Below are 19,519 nucleotides of genomic sequence, written 5' to 3'. Positions count from 1 at the left end.
CCATCCCAACGCCTTTGATTTGTCTGTAATATTTATGATCATGCCAGAAATTACCTCCCATTGCCATCCGCAATCCCTCCAGCATGAACCTCCTTTGTTTTAGTTTCATGCTAGAGGAATGCTTTAATGCCCATGCCACCGCGGCAAGGGCATCTGTCTGTCTAATATTAGTATATAATGATTCCACGTCGATGGTGACAAGCAACGTGGAGTCATCAACTTCTACTGCTTTCAAGAGTTGAATCACATCTTTACTATCTTTCAAAAAAGCTTGTCCCTTCCCTGCTAATGGTTGCAGGAATACATCTAGGTATTCCCCCAATCTTGAGTAGACAGACCCTATACCACTAATTATAGGTCTGCCGGGTGGCTTTGTTCTATTTTTATGAACCTTCGGTACCTGATAAATGACCAGAACTTTTGGTGCGTCCGGTTACAGGTAGCACCCCTCTTTCTTGTTTAATATTTTATCTGCAATGTCTTTGTTTAGAAACTCTTTTAACTTAGACCGAAACTCTTTATTAGGGTTTTTCTTCAATTCCTGGTAAGTTGTTTTATCCATTACTAATTTATTGTGTTCCCTCCCATAGTCCTCCTTAGTTAGCACCACCAGTCCCCCCCCCCTTTATCCACAGGCCTTATTACTATATTTTTACGCCTTTCCAATTTCCTAATCCCTTGCCATTCTTTATCATTACTATTGTGTTTCTCTGGTACTACATTTTCAGAGTATGGCTGGGTATTGCAGAGTATTGGCAGGGTATTGCTGGGTATTGGCTGTCACAGAGCAGTGCTGTGGGCACTACAGATCCAGCCCACAGCACTGCTGCACCGATCTCTCCCCTCCACTGTACAGATCAGTATAGAGAGGGGAGGGAGGAACCGGCGTCATGACATGACACCGGTTTGTTTACAAGTGATCGCTCCGTCATTTGACGGAGCGATCACAGTGTAAATGGCCTGGGTGTAGAAAGATGGCTGCCGCTTCGGAGCTAGGCCGAAGCCGCTGCCTTTCCTAAGGCCAAGATCGCGGCGTGTGCCGATCCGAGCAGGGTGACCCGTTCGGATCACGGATCGTGACGATCCGTTGCACCCCTATCCGGTATGGTGGGTCCTACTTGGTATAGCTGTTGATAAAATGTTCTGAATTCCCTGGCTATTTCATTAGTCTTTTAAAGCAAGTTGTCTGATGCTGATTTAATTTTCGCTATAAAGCAGGCTGACTTTTTTTGAGCAATTGAACGTGCTAGCATACGAGTGGGTTTGTTCCCCCACTCGTAAAATTGTTGGGAGACCAGATGTCTTTGTGAGGTGTATTCATCAAAGAAAAGAGCTTTCAGCTCCTCTCTTTTCTTGGTGAGGGATTGCCATATTGAGGGGGAACTTGCTAACGTGATTTTTCTCCAGTAATCCTATTTCTTTAATGAACTGGGATTGTAACTGTTCTTTCCCTCTTCTTCCTGGAGCCCAATTCCATGAGTTTGCCTCTGATACGGGCTTTGTGGGCCTCCCATAAGACATCTGGTGACGTTTCTGGGGAAATATTATCCTGAAAGTAAAGGGAGATGTCCCCACCAATCTGTTTAGCTTAAATTTCTTCTGCTATGAGTGAGTCATTAAGTCTCCAGTTTGTGAATCTAATGGCTTCTCATTATATTATATATTAATATATATATATATATATATATATATATATATATATATATATATATATATATTATATTATATTATTATTATTATTATTATTTTTTTTTGTAAAAAGTAAAAAAAAATATTTTAATTAAGGGAAAAAAAAAATATTATTTGTAATCCTCCCTGCTTGACCCCTTTCACAAGGGCTGTCTGATCAGGTTCACCTGTCAGTTTTTCAGGCGGACCTGATCTAACCCTTAGCGGGGATATGACGTTAATAAGCGGGAACATGGCGGAAATAAAAGTCACATTCTTTTGTTAACCACTTCGTGCCCGCGCTATAGACAAAAGATGTCTACAGCACGGACACCAATTGCCGGGAGGGCGTCCCTGGACATCCTCCTGTTTACTTCCCCTCTGAACGCCGCCATGGGCGCGCATCGGGGAAGTTCTGTGTTGGCCGTGTCCCTTGGATACAGCAAATCACAGATCATGCTAAATGGCCAATCACAGCGGCCATTTAGCACTCAAGCGGTGTGTCCAATGAGAGGTGATCTCATATGTGGGGGGCTGGGGGCTATCTTCCCCTAACTCGTCTCCATGTCAGGCCAGGGACAGGTCCAGATCGCCGTCACGGACCTGGCTCCTCACTTTTTTAGCTGGCTCCTAGAATCCAAGCAAATTTGTCAACCCCTGTCATACAGTGTACAAAGGATGGATAACCTGTGAACATATTTGAGAGCTATAAACAACATTGATTGATATCTGCTGGTACCTGAGTCTGTGCAAAGGGTTACTGTTTTGACAGGTGCTAACTGGGCACAACTGAAGATATTAGATAGTGGGATACTCTTACCCCTTAATCAAAGTACCAAGCAAGCCATCTACATTACTCAAAAACAATAAAGAACAGTCCATATAAATTAATTCTTAAGTGTGTTCACAAAGTATATAAAATATTATATGTACATAATATTCTGTATATATCACTCTTAAAGCTCTCTATAATGAGCTTAATAGAGCCAGTCCCACAAATTACATACTATATCCGCCGATATTTCCCGTTTTTTAATTAATCGGCATCGGCCGATTGTGCTGATAAAAAGGCTGATTAGAACTACAGCGTGACTTGCAAATGACTTCTGTAATAGAAGTCAGTGCAAGTTGCCTGAATCTTCAGAGAAGCGACTTTCCTCCTCTCTGGGCAGTCTGCCAAGAAAAGAGTAAAGAGATACAATGTTTATACTTATGAATGAACTCAACTCAGTGTGGAGTTCTCAGTTTAACCATGTAAAGACTAAATCTTTTCTGACACTTGTTGCTTACAAGTAAAAATCCTGTATTTTCTGCCAGAAAATCACTTGGAACCCCCAAAAATTATATATTTTTTTTTAGCAGAGACCCTAGGGAATAAAATAGCGGTTGTTGCAATATTTTATGTCACACGGCATTTGCGCAGAGGTCTTTCAAACGCAATTTTTTTGGGAAAAAATACACAGATGATTAAAAAAAATATCTTTTTTTTAACCAATTTCTCTTTATTAAGTTTTTTAAGCACAAGCTTACAATGGCTTTCACAAGTCAAAGAAACCATCGTATCATACATATATAATAAAAACAAAGCCATATACACAACACTCAAATTACTACAGGCTTTCCTACTTAACTATCCCTCGACCCCCCTCCCTAACCCTCCCCCCCGCCTCGAGCACGCGCTGTTTGCCCCAGCCACCTCGTTCATGGTTGGCTGGTTGGGAGGTCATGGTCGCCAAAAGGGAAAAAAAAAAAAAAAAAAAAAAAAAAAAAAAGAAAAGGAGAAAAAAAAAAAAAGGGAGGTAGAGGAGTAGCACAGAAAAATCCACCAAAAGGGGGTGCAAGGATGGAGAGCCCCCCCCCCCGCAACCACGAGCCGAACTAGCAAGTTCTGGGTCTATCCTTCGGCAACCCCACTCAAGGGGTAACCCATATCGCTCAACCAGGGGTTCCATAATGCCCTGAATTTCTTTAAATTATTTTGCTTTATGAACATCGCTCGTTCACACCAAATTGTGGAGTTGATTGCATTTGCCCATGCTTCCAATACAGGAGGGTTTTTGGCTTGCCAGTTTATTGCTATTAACCGCCTAGCCTGGTACAGGCACCTTAGTATAGACGTCCATGTTAGAGAATGAATTCTACCCTCCTCTAGGATCCCCAATAAACAAACCTTGGCTTCTGGTTTCAAAGTGGTCTTAAAGGTCCTGTTTATTCTCTGTACAATTTCTATCCAATACCTGTACAACTTTGGGCATTTCCACACCATATGAAGAAGGTCACCTGGTGCCCCACATCTGGGGCATTCATCCCTAGGTTTCCTACCCATTTTCCACATCTTATGAGGGGTATGGTATGCTCTATGTATAAGAAACAAGTGAGACATTCGCTGTGATGGAGATATGGAAACCAAACTTCCTTGTTCAAGTGTCCTGTCCCATTGCTTCTGGGTTATCGGCCCCATATCCCCTTCCCATCCACGCCTGCTCTTATCGGGTCCCTCCCCCTTCAAGGTTCTATCCCTGAGTTTTATATAAAGACTAGAGATCTGGCCCTTTGCCTGCCTTCGGTCAATAAGGCCCTGGAACAGGGAAGTTTCGGTCCTTTCAATAACTAGTGACCCATACTGTGCTAGAATTCCATGCCTCAATTGCAGGTATTTATAGAACGTCTTGTTGGAGATACTAAATTCTTGCCTAAGGTCTTCAAAGGATTTCATAAGATTCCCTTCATATAGTTGCACTAGCCTACTAATCCCCTGCCTCTCCCATTCCAAGGATCTATCTATGCTGCTTAATTCAGCCAGGTTTCTATTGTACCATAGAGGGGTATAATCAGTCACTCCCACATAACCCGTAAGTTGCTTTACTGTCCGCCACACCTTCCCCACTAGTACGTTAGTAGGGCACCTATGAGGAAATGAGTCAGCTTCCAGAACTTCAACCAATGATTTATGCGGTGCGTTATCAGTCATCAATTTATGATTTGGGCACTCTCCGCTTTGAAGCCCAGCCCCAGCTAAATGCTGGAGTTGAGCTGACAAGAAATATGATCTCAAATGTGGTATCGCCATTCCTCCTCTCTTGACCGGGAGCTGCAACGTCTGTAGCCTAATCCGAGCTTGCCCTTTCTTCCAAGCTAGATCACGAAATAGCGATTCCAATTTCTTGAACCACTCTTGGTTGATCCAAATTGGAGAGTTGTGCAAGATATATAAAATTTGTGGCTGCCAGATCATTTTAATTAAGTTGCAGCGCCCCGCCACGGAGAGAGGGAGACAACACCAATTGTTGACCTTCTGTTTCAGTTTTATCAACAGTGGTACCAGATTCTCCTTGACATACTGATTTACTTCTCCAGTAATCCAGACACCCAGGTACTTCAGCTTAGAGACCACCTCTAGACACATAATTGTAGGTGGAGATGGATCCCCAGGTCTAGTCAACGGCAGGAGTGCTGACTTATTCCAGTTAATTACCAGACCCGACTGCTGCCCAAACTCCCCCATCATCTGTACCACATTATTCAAGGTAGAGTTCATATCCCCGATAAAGAACATGACATCGTCCGCAAACAAAACGATTTTATCTTCCCCCCATCCCCGTCGGAATCCCTGGATATCCGGACGCGATCTCGTTAGGACAGCCAGGGGTTCCATAGCCAATACAAACAGGAGGGGGGACAACGGACATCCTTGTCTCGTCCCCCTTTCCAGCTGGAATGCTTCAGAGAATACAGTTCCCATTTTAATTTTTGCCCTAGGTCTATTATACAGCAGCTTTACCCATTGGATAAATAAGGGGCCAAAACCAAAGCGCTCCAACACTCCCCATAGGTAGCCCCATTCCAGGCTATCAAAGGCCTTAGTGGCGTCTAGAGCTAATATAGCTCCAGGTCCGTCGTTGTCCCTAGGTATTTGTATATTAAGAAAAACTCTCCTTATATTAGTACTGGTTGACCTGCCCGGAATAAATCCAGACTGGTCTGGGTGTATCAGTTTATGGATACAGTTATTTAGGCGAATCGCTAGGGCCTTAGCTAGTATTTTTACATCGGAACATAGCAAAGATATTGGCCGATATGACGAAACTTCTTGATGATCCTTCCCCTCCTTAAGTATTAAGGTGATGTTTGCCTCCAGCATGGAGGTGGGAAGTTCACCCACCTCCAATGCCTGATTTAGCGTTGCCAGGAGTTCCGGCAACAGCACTTCGCCATAGCGTTTATAAATTTCTATTGGTAGCCCGTCAGGGCCTGGGGATTTATGGTTGGGCATTTCAGCCACTGCGCTTTTTAACTCTTCTAGCGTGAGTGGTAGTTCAAGACTCATTTTATCATGTTCTGATAGAGTTGGGATTGCTGTTTGGTGTAGAAAATCAACAGGATAACCCTGTATAGTGGATTTGTATAAGTTTTTATAATAGTCACTGAGTACCTTCATAATCACAGAGGGATTGGAGACAAGGTCACCATTCGGCGTTTTAATCGTTTGTATCGCTGTTGAAAAGCTATTAGTTTGAACCAAGAGGGAGAGGGCACGACCCACCCTCTCCCCCTCGCCAAAATAATGTTGGCGTCGAAATATACGTCTATTCTCCGCCTTCTTCAAGAGTGCCATTTTATATACCTGTTGGCTTTCCTGCCATGCCCTCTGCCTGTCTAGCGATGGATCCTCTATATACGCTCGCTCCGCCTGGATAACATCATTTCTTATTAAGCTCTCCTGATCTCCAGTTTGCCTCTTAATTATCGCAATTTGCTGTATTAATATACCTCTAATATAAGCCTTTAAGGAGTCCCAAACTATTCCAGGTGTCGCTGAGCCCCTATTGTTTTGGAGAAATTCCCCAATCCTATCCATTAAATGGCTAGATCTTCCAATGAGTTCCAGCCAACCTGGATTCACCCTCCACTCCCCAGGGCCCAGTCTATCTCCCGCACTCAGAGTAATAGACAGGGGGGAATGATCTGAAATCCCCCTTACACCGTACTCTATATCCTGTACTAGCCCCGATGCCTCCTTATTCCCAAGGACCATATCTATCCTTGATAGGGTATGGTGAGTGTTAGAGAGACAGGAGTATTGTCTCTCTTGGGGGTGTCGTGTTCGCCAAAGATCACTCAGTCCTATTTCTAATAAGAACCCCTGCAATCGACCTATTTTATTCCCATCCGGGCAAGGGAATCTATCCAGGCTACTATCCAGTGTTTCATTAAAATCCCCTAGTATTACCCACGGGATACCTAGTTTATCCAGGCTGAACGCAAATAATTTATACATAACCTCTAGCTTGAAAGGAGGAGGTATGTAAATATTAGCTAAAATATAATGTTGCCCATCAATCAGACAGTACAGAAAGACAAACCTACCCTCCTCGTCAATTAAGGACTCCTTACATAGAAAATCCGTACCCCTCCTTACTAAGACACTCACTCCCCTAGAATAGGAGGAGTGGAAGGAATGGTAGTATGCCTGAAACTTCCGATTGTTTAACTGCCAAGCTGTATTTGGGGTTAGATGCGTTTCCTGTAGAAAAAGCAGACCAGGTCCCCTACCCTCTGTTTCTAGCATAACCGCCACTCTCTTGTTTGGATCTCCCAGGCCTCTCACGTTCCATGAGGTAATACTCACTCTACTCATTGGCGTCAGTGTTTACAAAAAAAAAAAAAGAAAAAATAGTGAAGGGCGAGGGGGAGAGGGCAGCCCCCCCTCCCCAAAACACCCCCCCACCCCACGTCCACCATTCCCCCAATACATACAGCGCGTGCTCGAGGACCCACCCATCCCCCTCCCGCCCACCCACCCACCCCTCCCCCTCGTCCACCCAACCCCCACCCTCCCAACCCCCCCAACCTTCCCCTTCCTCACAACCCTACCCACCTGGGTCTCCCCTAGGGGTCCCTGCCGTGGCCCTCTCATTCTCTATACACCCTAACACCAGAGCACCGTCCCATCCCTCCACCCTCCCCCTCTTTTATAAGCCCCACCTTCCCGATATCAATCGGGCTGTTAAACATCAAATTCCCACCCCCTTTAGTTCTAGTCCCTAACCCCCCCCCCCCCCCCCCCCAAAAAAAAAAAAAAAAAAAAAAAAAAAGGACGAAAATTTACAATAAGAGGGAGGGATAAGAAGCCAGCTCGTCCCCCCCATTTACCATATATATTAGTATACCATGACTATACCTATTTAAAGTTTCCACTTATCTCAAACCCCCCCCACCCCTTACCCCTTTGTGGCATAGCGTAATACCCCTCATACCGACCTTTCTAATACTGTGCATTTCAATACCAAAATAGAACCAAGGATAGAACTAAGAGAGAAAAAAAAAAAAAAAAAAAGGAAACAGGGGAAAAAATAAAAAAAAAGATTTCCAATGAAGAGGAGGGGGATAAGGCACCAGCTCACCCCCCCCTATTCACCGTGTATATTAATATACCATAATTATACATGTTAGAGTTCCCACCTATCTCAAAACCCCCCCCCACCCCCCACCCCTCTCCCCTTTGTGATACATTCCCGATTCGTGACATAACATAGCGTGACACCCTTCATGCCAACATTTCCAATACAGTGCATTTCAATACCATTAATAAAACCAAAAATAAAAATAAACAAGAAATAGAAACCAGGAAGAAGAAAAAAAAAAAAAAAAAAAAAAAAAAGGGGGGATTTTTCTCTCCCTTCCCTTCCTCCCTTCTTCTCCCTTTTCTAAATGCCCATATTCCTGCACCTCACGTGGGGGGAAAAAGAGTAAATAAGCAAGTTTTAAATTGATTCTTAACATATTTTGTGCAAACAAATGTGGTATACATTCTTGCCCTGTAAGATAATACCTCGTGTATACTCCCCACCCACCTCCCCCCAACCCCTTTTTAGTCGCTATCTAACTGACAACTAAACACACCATACCCAATGCTTTTACAACTACTGATAAACAGCTCCCCTCTGCTTTTTTCAAAGCACAAACAAAACTAAACAAACGAAAAAAAAAAAAAAAAAAAAAGGGGGGGGGGGGGAGGGAGGGAAAAATCATAATTTCTGAAACGTAACAGTCGTTAGAAGTCCCCTTTATGTTCCTCCAGCCATCTTTCAACGTCCTTTGGGGTATTAAAAAAAAGGGTTGAGCCCAAGGCAGTCATCCGTAATCGAGCCGGATACAACAAAGCGTAAGTTATTTTAAATTTCTGAAGAATGCGCTTAACAGGGATAAACTCTGCCCGCTTTTTTTGCAACTCCGGTGAAAAATCTGGATAGAACGATACTCTAGTCCCTTTATAGAAGATGTCCCTCATATCTCTGGTCTTTTGCAACAGAATCATCCGGTCGTAATAATTCAACAGTTTAAATAATAACGGTCTAGTGCGTTCATCTGGCTGCCGGGACCTAGCAGGGACTCTATGTGCTCTTTCTATTGCAAATAATGGAGAGAAGGAGGTATCCCCTAAAAGTTCTTTCAACCAGCTTTCTAGGAAGGCTACGGGGTTAGAGCCCTCGCTACCCTCCGGCAGCCCAATCAAACGCACGTTGTTCCTGCGATTTCTATTGTCCATATCATCCAACTTATATGCCTGCTTAGCAATTTGATTCTGTAGTGCCAAAACTTTTTGTTGTAGTGGTGGTAGCTCGTCCTCAACTGAGCTTAGTCTACCTTCAAGTGCAGCAGTTCTTTCAATAGTGTTGCTCAGCAATTGGCTCATTGATTGTAATTCACTTTTTATACCACTCAATTGGTTATTAAGGCCAGAGATAGAGTCCTTACATTCATTTACCGCTAGGAGTATATCCCGCAGTGTAGGTTCACCATCCGCAATTTCTGGGAGTTCTACTGGGTTACTTACCCCATAGGTAGCCTTACCATTCCCTGCGCCTAGGTTGCTCGCATTTTTTCTGGTGCTTGGGGTAACGGAGCCTGGTACAGGTTGACCTGCACTTCTCCTATCTGCACCTGCGACCTGCACCTTTGTTTGCCCCTCCAACTGATGATGGCCTCCTTTTGGTGGTGAGGCTGCATGGGCAAAACGTTCAAGTTTAGCGGCTGCTGCCACTGCGGAAGCCTGGTTCGCTTTCTCCTTTGCTGCCCGCGTTTTATGACCCCCCTCACCATGCGACATGTCTTCGGTGGACCTCTTGCTTAGCATGATTGTAAATTTATATTGCAAAACAGTTTAAATCAAGCAAAGTTGAAGATCAGTCAGGGAGAGAATCAGGCCAACATAGGGAAGAGGAAGGAGTTTTTGAAAAGGGAGCGCCAGGAGGGGGGGGGGGGGAGCAATGCCTTATTCCACTTAAACAACCCCCTGTCCGTCCACTCTGGTGTCAGTATAAGAATGCAATGTCCAAGTTCACTGGGCCGACAGCCTGCCCCTAAAAGGGTAAAAGCCTGCGATGCTGCGAGCTGGCTTCCTTTCCTTTAATATAGGTGAATATATTACACCCAGAAAAAACAAAGCAAGAGGAAAGAGAAAAAAAAGGGGGGGGGAGCACCCCTCTACCCTCAGGCCAAATGCCCCTGCTTTAGCAATAGCGCCCCCAGTAGCTCAGGGGCTCCCCCACTCGTTCTCCCACAGGTACCTCCAATAAGCAGGTCCAGTCCTCCAGTCCTCCACAGCGCAGCACTTCTCCTCTCTGTAGTAAACCTCTACGCATTGCCCTCCAAAATCCAGCAATAGCTCTTTCAGCAATGGATCTGCTCTCCTCACACTTCCGCACGCTGCGCTCCACGCTGCATTCCAACACTCCAGAAGTCTCGCGAGAGCCCGAGCAGCGGCGAGATCTTCCCCCAGCTCCTCCGAGTCCCCGCTCGGTTCTCAATCTCGGCTCCTCTTCGGCACACGGTTCGGGGGCTGGGCAAGCAAGAAAAAAAAAAAAAAAAAAAACAACTCAGGCGGCAGGGCTCATCGGGTGGGTCAGCGCTCACACCCAGTTGCCATCAGGGAGAGCGGTAGGACGGCAGACGGTGCATCTGCAACCGCTCACACACACTCACACCTCCATCCGGCCAAAAAAAAAAAAAAAAATATCTAAATTATACATACAAGTAAACTGGAGGTTTGTTTTGTTTAATAAATGTTTAAATGTAAGACATTTTCTGTATCACTTATTAAGGCTGCTTTCACACCGGAGTGGGTAGGCGTTGATGGTAAAACGCTGATAGTTTTAGTTGCACTTTACCGTCATTTTAGCGATGCTATTCGGCTGCTAGTGGGGCGCATACAACCCAGCTAGTGGCCGAGGAAGAGGTTAAATGCGCCTGTGAATCGCCGCTGCCAAAACGCATTGCATGCGCTTCGGCAGTGGTGCCCATTCATATCAATGGGCAGGAGTGGTGGAGGAGCGGTATACACCACTCCAAAGGTGCTGCTTGCAGGACTTTTTTTTAACATCCTGCCAGCGCATCGCCTCAGTGTGAAAGCACTCGGGCTCTCACACAGACTGCAGGGGAGCCGTTTTGCAGGCACTTTACAGGTGCTATTTTTAGCCCAAAAGTGCTGAAAAATGCCACAGTGGGAAAGTTGTCTGTTAGATTTTATGAGATGAAAAAAAAAATCAGCCAACATATCGGCCCAAAAAAATAGGCATCATATATCGCCCATCGGCCGCCGTGATTTCTAAATATCGGCATCGGCTAGAGAAAAACCCATATGGGTCAACCTCTATTACATACTCCTATTCACAGTGTGCCACATTCTACTCTTAGGTGTATCACATAGGTTTTCCTCTTCCACCAGTGCTCATTAGATGTGTTCTCACCTACTGTATTTGCAAGGACTTCTACAAGTATATGTAGCTAGGTACAGGGCTACAGCAATGTGGAGCAGGAGACATTTAACTCAGTTCACTAAAGCATATTGCCTACGGTATTTGGGCCATCTGACGCATTTTCACAAAATATCGCATGTGATACTAAAAAATGTCAATTCATAAAAAGCAAAACCATTCTGTAAATACTGCATAAAACAGCATTAAAGTCAAATCAACAAATAAACAAATACATGCATGTGTTAAATAAGTAGTGGTCCAGAGCCTGCATTTTGGGGAACATCATGACAAAAACAAAAATTTGCATGAGGTCCTCTCCAAAATCCATACCAGACCCTTATCCGAGCATACAGCCCAGCAGGCCAGGAAAGAGTGGGGAAGGGCAAGTGAGCGCCCCCCCCCCCATCCCTGAATCTGACTAGGCCACATGCCTTCAACATGATGGGGTGCTCACCCCCCAAAACACATTGCTCCCATGTTGATAAGGACAAGGGCCTCTTCCCCACAACCCTGACCCTGGACTTATTAAAATCTAGAAGCCCCCTTTAACAAGGGGGCCCCTAGATCCTTGCCCCTCCCCATGTGAATGAGTGTGCCCCGGTGGTGTCACAAGGGGGCAGGGTCACCCATTGATGTCACTGGGTGACCCCTGCCCCTTAGATTAATTAGCAGTAGGTGGAAAGCAGAGCTGTCAGTCAGCACGAGCCAAGTGTCTGGCGGCTGCTAGCTCTCTAAAAAACAGCTATTCACTGGTTGTTAAGGAGACCAGTGGGTGCACACATTAAAATACCACAAGTTTTCACTATTAAAATACTACATCACTTTAAGAAATGGCATATGCAGTATTTTAGTAGAATTTTTTTAGTGAATTGCAGAAACATTTTTTTTTAAACGCTATGATTTTTTTTACCGTTGGTCTCAAAGTGGTAGATAACATTTTGTGAATTCACCCCTTTGCTGTTTATTCTTCTCTTCCTCTCCTGAGATTCTGATGTTTTGTTGCACCATTCTCCTCTGGCTAGGGAGAGCTAAAGCTAAGCAGGCCCATAGACTTCTATGCAGTGTGCTGAGAGTTGTAGCGACAGTAGCCATATAATGGCAACACTATAATATGCACTGTGCAGTAGAATTTTATTTTTTTAGATTTTTTTTGTAAAATGTCGAGAAAAGTTATCACCGAGGGAGCTGGAAGGAGACACATCTGTCTGGATATTCGCCAGTTGGAGACCATACCAGCGGAGATCTGAGCCTGAGACTGGGAGTGAGGACACCCAGCATCACCAACATTGCAGCACCTGCATTGCTGCAGCAGGGAGACTGGAGCATCCACCCACCCTCTGCTTCCCCCCACTGACCACCGGAGGGACCGGTGGGGGCCCTAATACAGCAAGGGGTCACCGCAGCATCCTGAACTCAAGAGGACTATTTTCCCATTGCTGATACTGCTAGCAGGGACTGAGCTACTAAAAGAGCACCAAGTGTACCCAATCTATACTGCACTCATTTCAAACCTAGACTGCACCTATTATAACGCATTATACTGAACCTTTACCGCATCTGAACCAAATATACCTTGCACCTGTGCTGAGACTATACTGCACCTACTATATTGTACCTATACTGCATGCAGGTTACCCGAGACTAATGTTAAGTGCAAATATGCTCTTAAATGACCCCAGCAATAGCTGGCAGAAAAACAAAATTATTTTGCAAGTCCCCTTTGTTCCCCTGCCCCCTCCTCCGCTACCATCCTCCTTTTCTTTTGGATATTGCATAGCCAGTCAGTCTAGGATTAGCATCACTGCCATAAATGCACTCCGGCAATATAGTTCCAGCACTCTGTAGATTAAACCTTACTACTGCTCGCTGCTGTACTTCAGGTGGCCTTGCTACTTTTAATGCTTATCTGGATGCCAAATGTAGCTGCAGCTGTAGAATGGTGCCAAGAGCAAAATGGTAAACCAGAGCTAATCTGTGTAGTGATTGGCATGCTGGGGAATGATTGGATGGAAGAACAGATCAGACAGGCACTGGTGGCTCTAATTCCTGGCCAATCGGTGCTTATCCTCATTGTGAAAACAATTCAAAGCATCGTCTGCACTCATGCACCGATAGAGTGGAAAAAAGGGATCCCCCCCATTTTCCAGGGGGTTAATCTTCAGCTAACCAATGAAGTCAGAGCTCATCTGATCCAGCACAGAAAGTCAGACACAAATCCAGAGTTCTGGATGGGTTACGCCAGAACCCGATGTGGCTACCTCAGAATCTATGACACTGCTAGAGGTTTCTTCTACCTCTGCATCAACATTGAGAAGTTGATTGAAAGCCTTATAATTACGGGTACAGGATACTGCAATTCTTTTCTGGGAAGACCCCCAACCCACCCCAGGGGGGGGGGGGAGATGACTTTGACACCTGGATTGATCAAGTTGTACAAGCAGTAAATGAGTGGGAATACGATAAAGATACAGAAAATATTTGATCGCCTGTGGGCAGATGTTATCTGAAACTTGAAACAAGACAGACCTGCTTAGAGGCCTTCCAAGAAATCTATAATGGGGTGGAGAATTTTGTAAAGTTAGTCTACTTTTTCAATCATACCTTTTAGTGGGAGGGTGAAAAATTGGCAGAGTATGTTACCCTCCTAGTTTAAGATCATTCATCAGGTCATCATAAAGGATAGAATGTAGACAGAAGCCACAAGCAAAGCAATATTAAATATTAAAAGTCCTGAAAGGGGCACAACCTTACAACCTTTGGATCCCATTACACTTAAGCTGGGGGCAAGGGACCAGAGAATCCCATTGACCTATTAAAAAATTAGGAAGACGATTATAGAGGGCACAACTTTATACGCTGCTAATACCCATTGTATTTGTCTATTTCCTCCAGTTTCATTGAGAATTGCTGTGATCTATCGGCCCCCTGGACCGGTATCAAACTTCCTTGACGACTTCTCTGCCTGGCTACCCTACTTTTTCTCCTCTGACATTCCAACAATCATTCTTGGAGACTTCAACATCCCTGTTAATCTTAACACTCCTGCCACTTCTAAGCTGCTGAGCCTAACCTCCTCTTTTGACCTAAAACAATGGACAAGTGCTTCTACTCAATCTGTTGGCAACTACCTTAACCTCATCTTCTCCTACCTATGCACTCCGCACACCCTCTCCAATATTCCCTTTCCTCTATCTGATCACCACCTTATTAGTTTCACTCTCTCCTTGTCTTGCCTCCTCCTTGCCTTCCAAATACCAAACTATTACCCGTAGAAACCTTAGCCATTTTAATCCTTCTCTTCTTTTTTATGCTACAGATTGTCTCTATGACAAAATCTTATCCTTGTCCTGCCCCAACTTGGCTACTTCTGTCTACAACAGTTCACTGTCAGCCACCCTGGATACCTTTGCCCCCCTCACTACACACAGATTAAGGCCCCGATCACTACAACCCTGGCAGACAGACAATACCAGAAGCCTCAAAAAAACATAGCCACACTCTTGAGCGTCTGTGGCGTAAAACGAAGTTGCAGCAAGACTTCAGCCCATATAAATCTGCCCTCAAAAAATACCATTCCTGCCTCCACACTGCCAAACAGACCTACTTTATCACTCTCATTAACACCCTCTCACGCAGTCCCCTTCAACTCTTTTCTACATTTACCACTCTACTTTGTCCTCTATTACCCCCACCCACTAACTTACTGCCCAGGAGATTGCTAATCACTTCAAAAATAAGATTGAGACAATTCATCTCGATCTCAACTCTATATACATCTGGCTCACTTTACACTACACTACTTGTCCTCCTGCACAATCAATACTTCCCTCTTTTAACCCAGCTACTATAGAGGAAGTCACTAAACTTTTTCCTAATGCGCCCCTCACCTCCTGCACCCTGGACCCTGTTCCTTCTCAAATACTACGGTCACCATCTGACTCAATCCTATACTCCTTAACTCATATCTTCAACCTCTCATTCTCTACTGGCATCTTCCCCAACCCTCTAAAACATGCGCTAGTCACTCCCATACCAAAAAGGCCTCAGACCCCACCAATCTTAACAACTTAAGACCCATCTCTTTACTCCCTTTTGCCTCCAAACTCCTTGGAACGTTTAGTCTACAACCGACTGAGCGACCACCTCATTGAGAATAACCTTCTTGATCCCCTTCAGTCTGGATTTTGTCCACAGCACTCCACTGAAATTGCCCTCTTAAAACTCACAAACGACTTACTAACAGCCAAAACCAATGGTCATTATTCCATACTCTTACTCCTGGACCTTTCTGCTGCCTTTGATACAGTCGACCACCCCCTCCTCATCAAAAAACTCAATTTGCTTGGTCTCCAAGGCTGCACTCTCCGTTGGTTTGAATCTTACCTATCTCATTGCACCTTCAGTGTCACTTACAACTCCACTTCCTCTTCTCCAACTCCCCTTTCCGTTGGGGTCCCCCAAGGTACTATCCTTGGACCTCTACTATTCTCGATCTACACGTCCTCCCTGGGTCAGCTGATAGCCTCCCATGGCTTTCACTACCATTTGTATGCCGATGACACCCAAATCTATCTCTCTGCCCCTCAGCTCACCCCATCAATCTCCTCACGCATCACTGATCTACTAAAAGACATATCAGCCTGGATGTCAAACCACTTCCTCAAACTTAATCTATCTAAAACTGAGCTCTTAATATTTCCTCCCCCACGTGCCCCTTCCCCTGACTTCTCTGTCAAGATTAATGGCACATCTCAGTCCGTCCCCGCATGCAAGGGTGCTAGGGGTAACCTTAGACTCTGAACTGTCCTTTCAGGCCCACATCCAATCCCTGTCCAAATCATGCCGCCTTAGCCTCTGCAAAACTTCCAGAATACGCCCCTTTTTAACTAATGTCACCACCAAACTTCTTATTCACTCCCTGGTCATCTCTGGCTTCGACTACTACAACTCCCTCCTCATTGGATTACCTTTACATAGACTATCCCCCCTTCAGTCCATAATGAATGCCGCTGCCAGACTCATACACCTTAACAGCCATTCAGTGTCCTCCACCCCTCTCTGCCAATCCCTCCACTGGCTTCCACTCACCCAACGAATAAAATTCAAAGTACTAACAATAATTTACAAAGCCATCCATAACTCTGACCCCGCTACATCACTAACCTAGTCCCAAAATACCAACCAAGACGCTCTCTTCGGTCATCCCAAGACCTCCTGCTCTCTAGCTCCCTTGTCACCTCCTCCCATTCTCGCCTCCAGGATTTCTCCAGAGCTTCTTTCATCCTTTGGAACTCCCTACCCCAATCTGTCCGACTGTCCCCTAATCTATCCATCTTTTCCCTGACAACCCTTCTCTTCAAAGAAGCCTATCCTGCTTCTAACTAATACTGTTTTACTTCATCCATCAGCTCATCTCCCCACAGCTATTACCTTTTGTATCAATTGACCCTTCCTTTTTAGATTGTAAGCTCTAACAAGCAGGGCCCTCTGATTTCTCTTGTACCAAATTGTAATGTAGCTGTAATGTCTGCCCTCATGTTGTAAAGCACTGCGCAAACTGTTGGCGCTATATAAAACCTGAGGAATAATAATAATTGAATATGCGATAAATGAAAAATTATACAGCATAATATGATATTGTTTTCTTCAATTTGAAAGTGGTTGTAAACCCTAACAAACCACTTTGACCTACATGGTTTAGGAGATATTTACTAAAAGACAGGCACTGCGCGCAGGCGCACTATCCGTTATATGCCGTTCGTGGCGGCTCCCGTGCGCATGCGCGGGAGTGACATCATCGCTGCTCCGGCGCTGTGAGTGGCCGGAGCAGTGACACCCGGAGGAAGATGGACACTCTGTACTACAGGGGACAGCGATGACATCGCTGGATCCTGTGTCAGGTAAGTGACACATAATGGGCTACTATGCGATGCATAGTAGCTCATTATGCTTTACCTTTGCAGGGAGACAAAGGAAGTAAACCCATCAGGATTTACTTACTCTTTAATAATCAGATAGACCCTGAATTACCCTGAAGAAGCGGAGATATTACTTTGCGAAACACGTTGGATGATTCTACATATTGATGTGTATATCTCTGTATGTAACTATTAATTTTTGTATCCATTAAACTTGGTTTTAAAGCAACGTTGTGCTCACCTCATTGTGAACTGTGCATCCTTAAAAGTCCTACCTCTAGGGGACAGTCTCCCAACTTTGTACAAATCATATAATAATTGGATGTGAATATAACATCTGTCCCTAGAACTGGTAACATACCTTGAAAAATATAGTCATATACCATTTGCATTTGAGGCTTATTAGCTTACAAATACATTTTTACTTTTTGTTTATCTATTGACAACTTTATAATATTGGCTAACAAGTCATTTTCATGCTGGTTGGTTGTTGACCATTTGCGCATAGAGATGGCATTCACAGGTGGCTATGCTTTAAATGGCAAAAGGGTCTGGAATCTAGAAGAGGTAGACCTTATAGGCAGAATGTGAATGGAGAGACTAGGATTTATGGATCTGAATCTGACTCATCTGTGTCTTCTATTTCTTCACAGAGATCAAACATTACAACACAAAGAAAAAGTTGGAAGAGGGCGACCACGTAAGCAGTGTAATGGTGGTGGGTATGATTCACAAGGTATTAGTAGCAAAAAAAACACCATTTCACCTCTGAAATCCCCATTAGGATCCATCAAGAAACTTTTATCTGCAACCCCTAACAACTCACGTAGTGCACAGGTGGCAGGTTCAACACAACTATCTATGTTTAAAGGTGACATTAACATTAAGAGTTGGGAGCCATCTCAAAAAACTCTAGCCAGCAGGTCCCTAACGTGGAGAAGCTCCCTCTAGATCAGGCAAGGGGACCAACCATCCCAGTGACGTAGTTGCCAGTGAAATGGACGAATATGCAAGGATATCGCACACATGGCCAGACATCTATGGAGCCTGCTTATTGGTTTTTAGATATAGATATATATATACTCTGTACTTTTTTTTTTTTTTTTCCACATTCAGATATATGAGATATACATTGAGATATATGTAGCAATAACTAGCACTGTATCAGAAGGAGACTTGCACATCTCAAATTCCTGTTTATGATATTATAACATGGGCTTTGTTTTGCACGGAGCACTTTAATATCACCAGATAGATATAAGGATTATTGCCTACAGTATCTATTCACTTTAAGATTGAAGATTATCACCATTGGTTATCCTAAATTTTCTAATTGTTGTTGGTTTGTACACTTTTGGCTTTACACATTTTTATGGTAGATTTATTTATGGTTTATTTACGTAAGATAAATTGCATATTACTGTTTTTTTAGTAGCTCTATCCCCTCTAGGTAGCGCAACACCATTCTCTGCTATAGTATACAAAGAGGTGGATAATATGTCTTTTAGGAAATCCTCCAATACTAATTTGACGCAATCCCAGTGTAGTGCTCTACATGACCTCATCCACAAGGGCCGCATTGTTATCAAACCCTCTGATAAGGGTGGCAATGTGGTCGTTATGGATAGAGAAAGGTATGTCAACATGTGTGAGTTAATCTTACACAATGTGGTATGGTATAAAGTAATCCCTAATCAACTGGTGGATGATTTAAAGTGGTTGTAAACCCTTATAAACCACTTTTCACTACAGGTACAAGTCTATAATGAGGCTTACCTGTAGCTACCATGGACATCTCCTAAACCTGCATGGTTTAGGAGATATCCCCGTATCACATGAGCATTGAAGCAATGGCTCATTCGTACCGTTGCTTCAGCTAACGTGCCATTATCGGCAGCTCCCGCATGATGTCTTTGCAGCTCTGGCCAATCACAGCCAGAGCCTGCGATACCTGGAAATTATTTTGGGAAACATGTCGCCGGGCAGAGCAGTGTGCCGGGACTGCTGCAGGGGGCTTCGATCTAAGGTGAGTATTTCATAATCAGCTAGTATGCTATGCATATTAGCTCATTATGCCTTTGTTTTGTAGTTTTTTTTGTGGGTTTACAACCACTTTACGGTTGGAATTTAAGGCTCTTATTGATGATGCCTATCACAAGGGCATGATCCATAGGG

General features: G+C 44.2%; 1 long non-coding RNA gene across 1 annotated transcript in view; it reads left to right on the top strand.

The window, feature by feature from the left end:
• LOC143930073 (uncharacterized) overlaps window positions 1-18,153 on the top strand; it is a 76,950-nt gene extending 58,797 nt beyond the window's left edge. The window contains exon 3 of the long non-coding RNA XR_013262704.1: window positions 17,998-18,153. This is a non-coding gene — a long non-coding RNA (uncharacterized LOC143930073). The remainder of the gene's footprint in view (window positions 1-17,997) is intronic.
• The last annotated feature ends 1,366 nt before the right edge of the window (window positions 18,154-19,519 follow it).

Source organism: Lithobates pipiens, unplaced genomic scaffold (assembly GCF_037356315.1).
Source record: "Lithobates pipiens isolate NorthernLeopardFrog02 unplaced genomic scaffold, aLitPip1_a1.2 Scaffold_25, whole genome shotgun sequence".
In the NCBI taxonomy this organism is placed as follows: Eukaryota; Metazoa; Chordata; class Amphibia; order Anura; family Ranidae; genus Lithobates; species Lithobates pipiens.
This window is presented reverse-complemented; position numbering and strand designations above follow the sequence as displayed.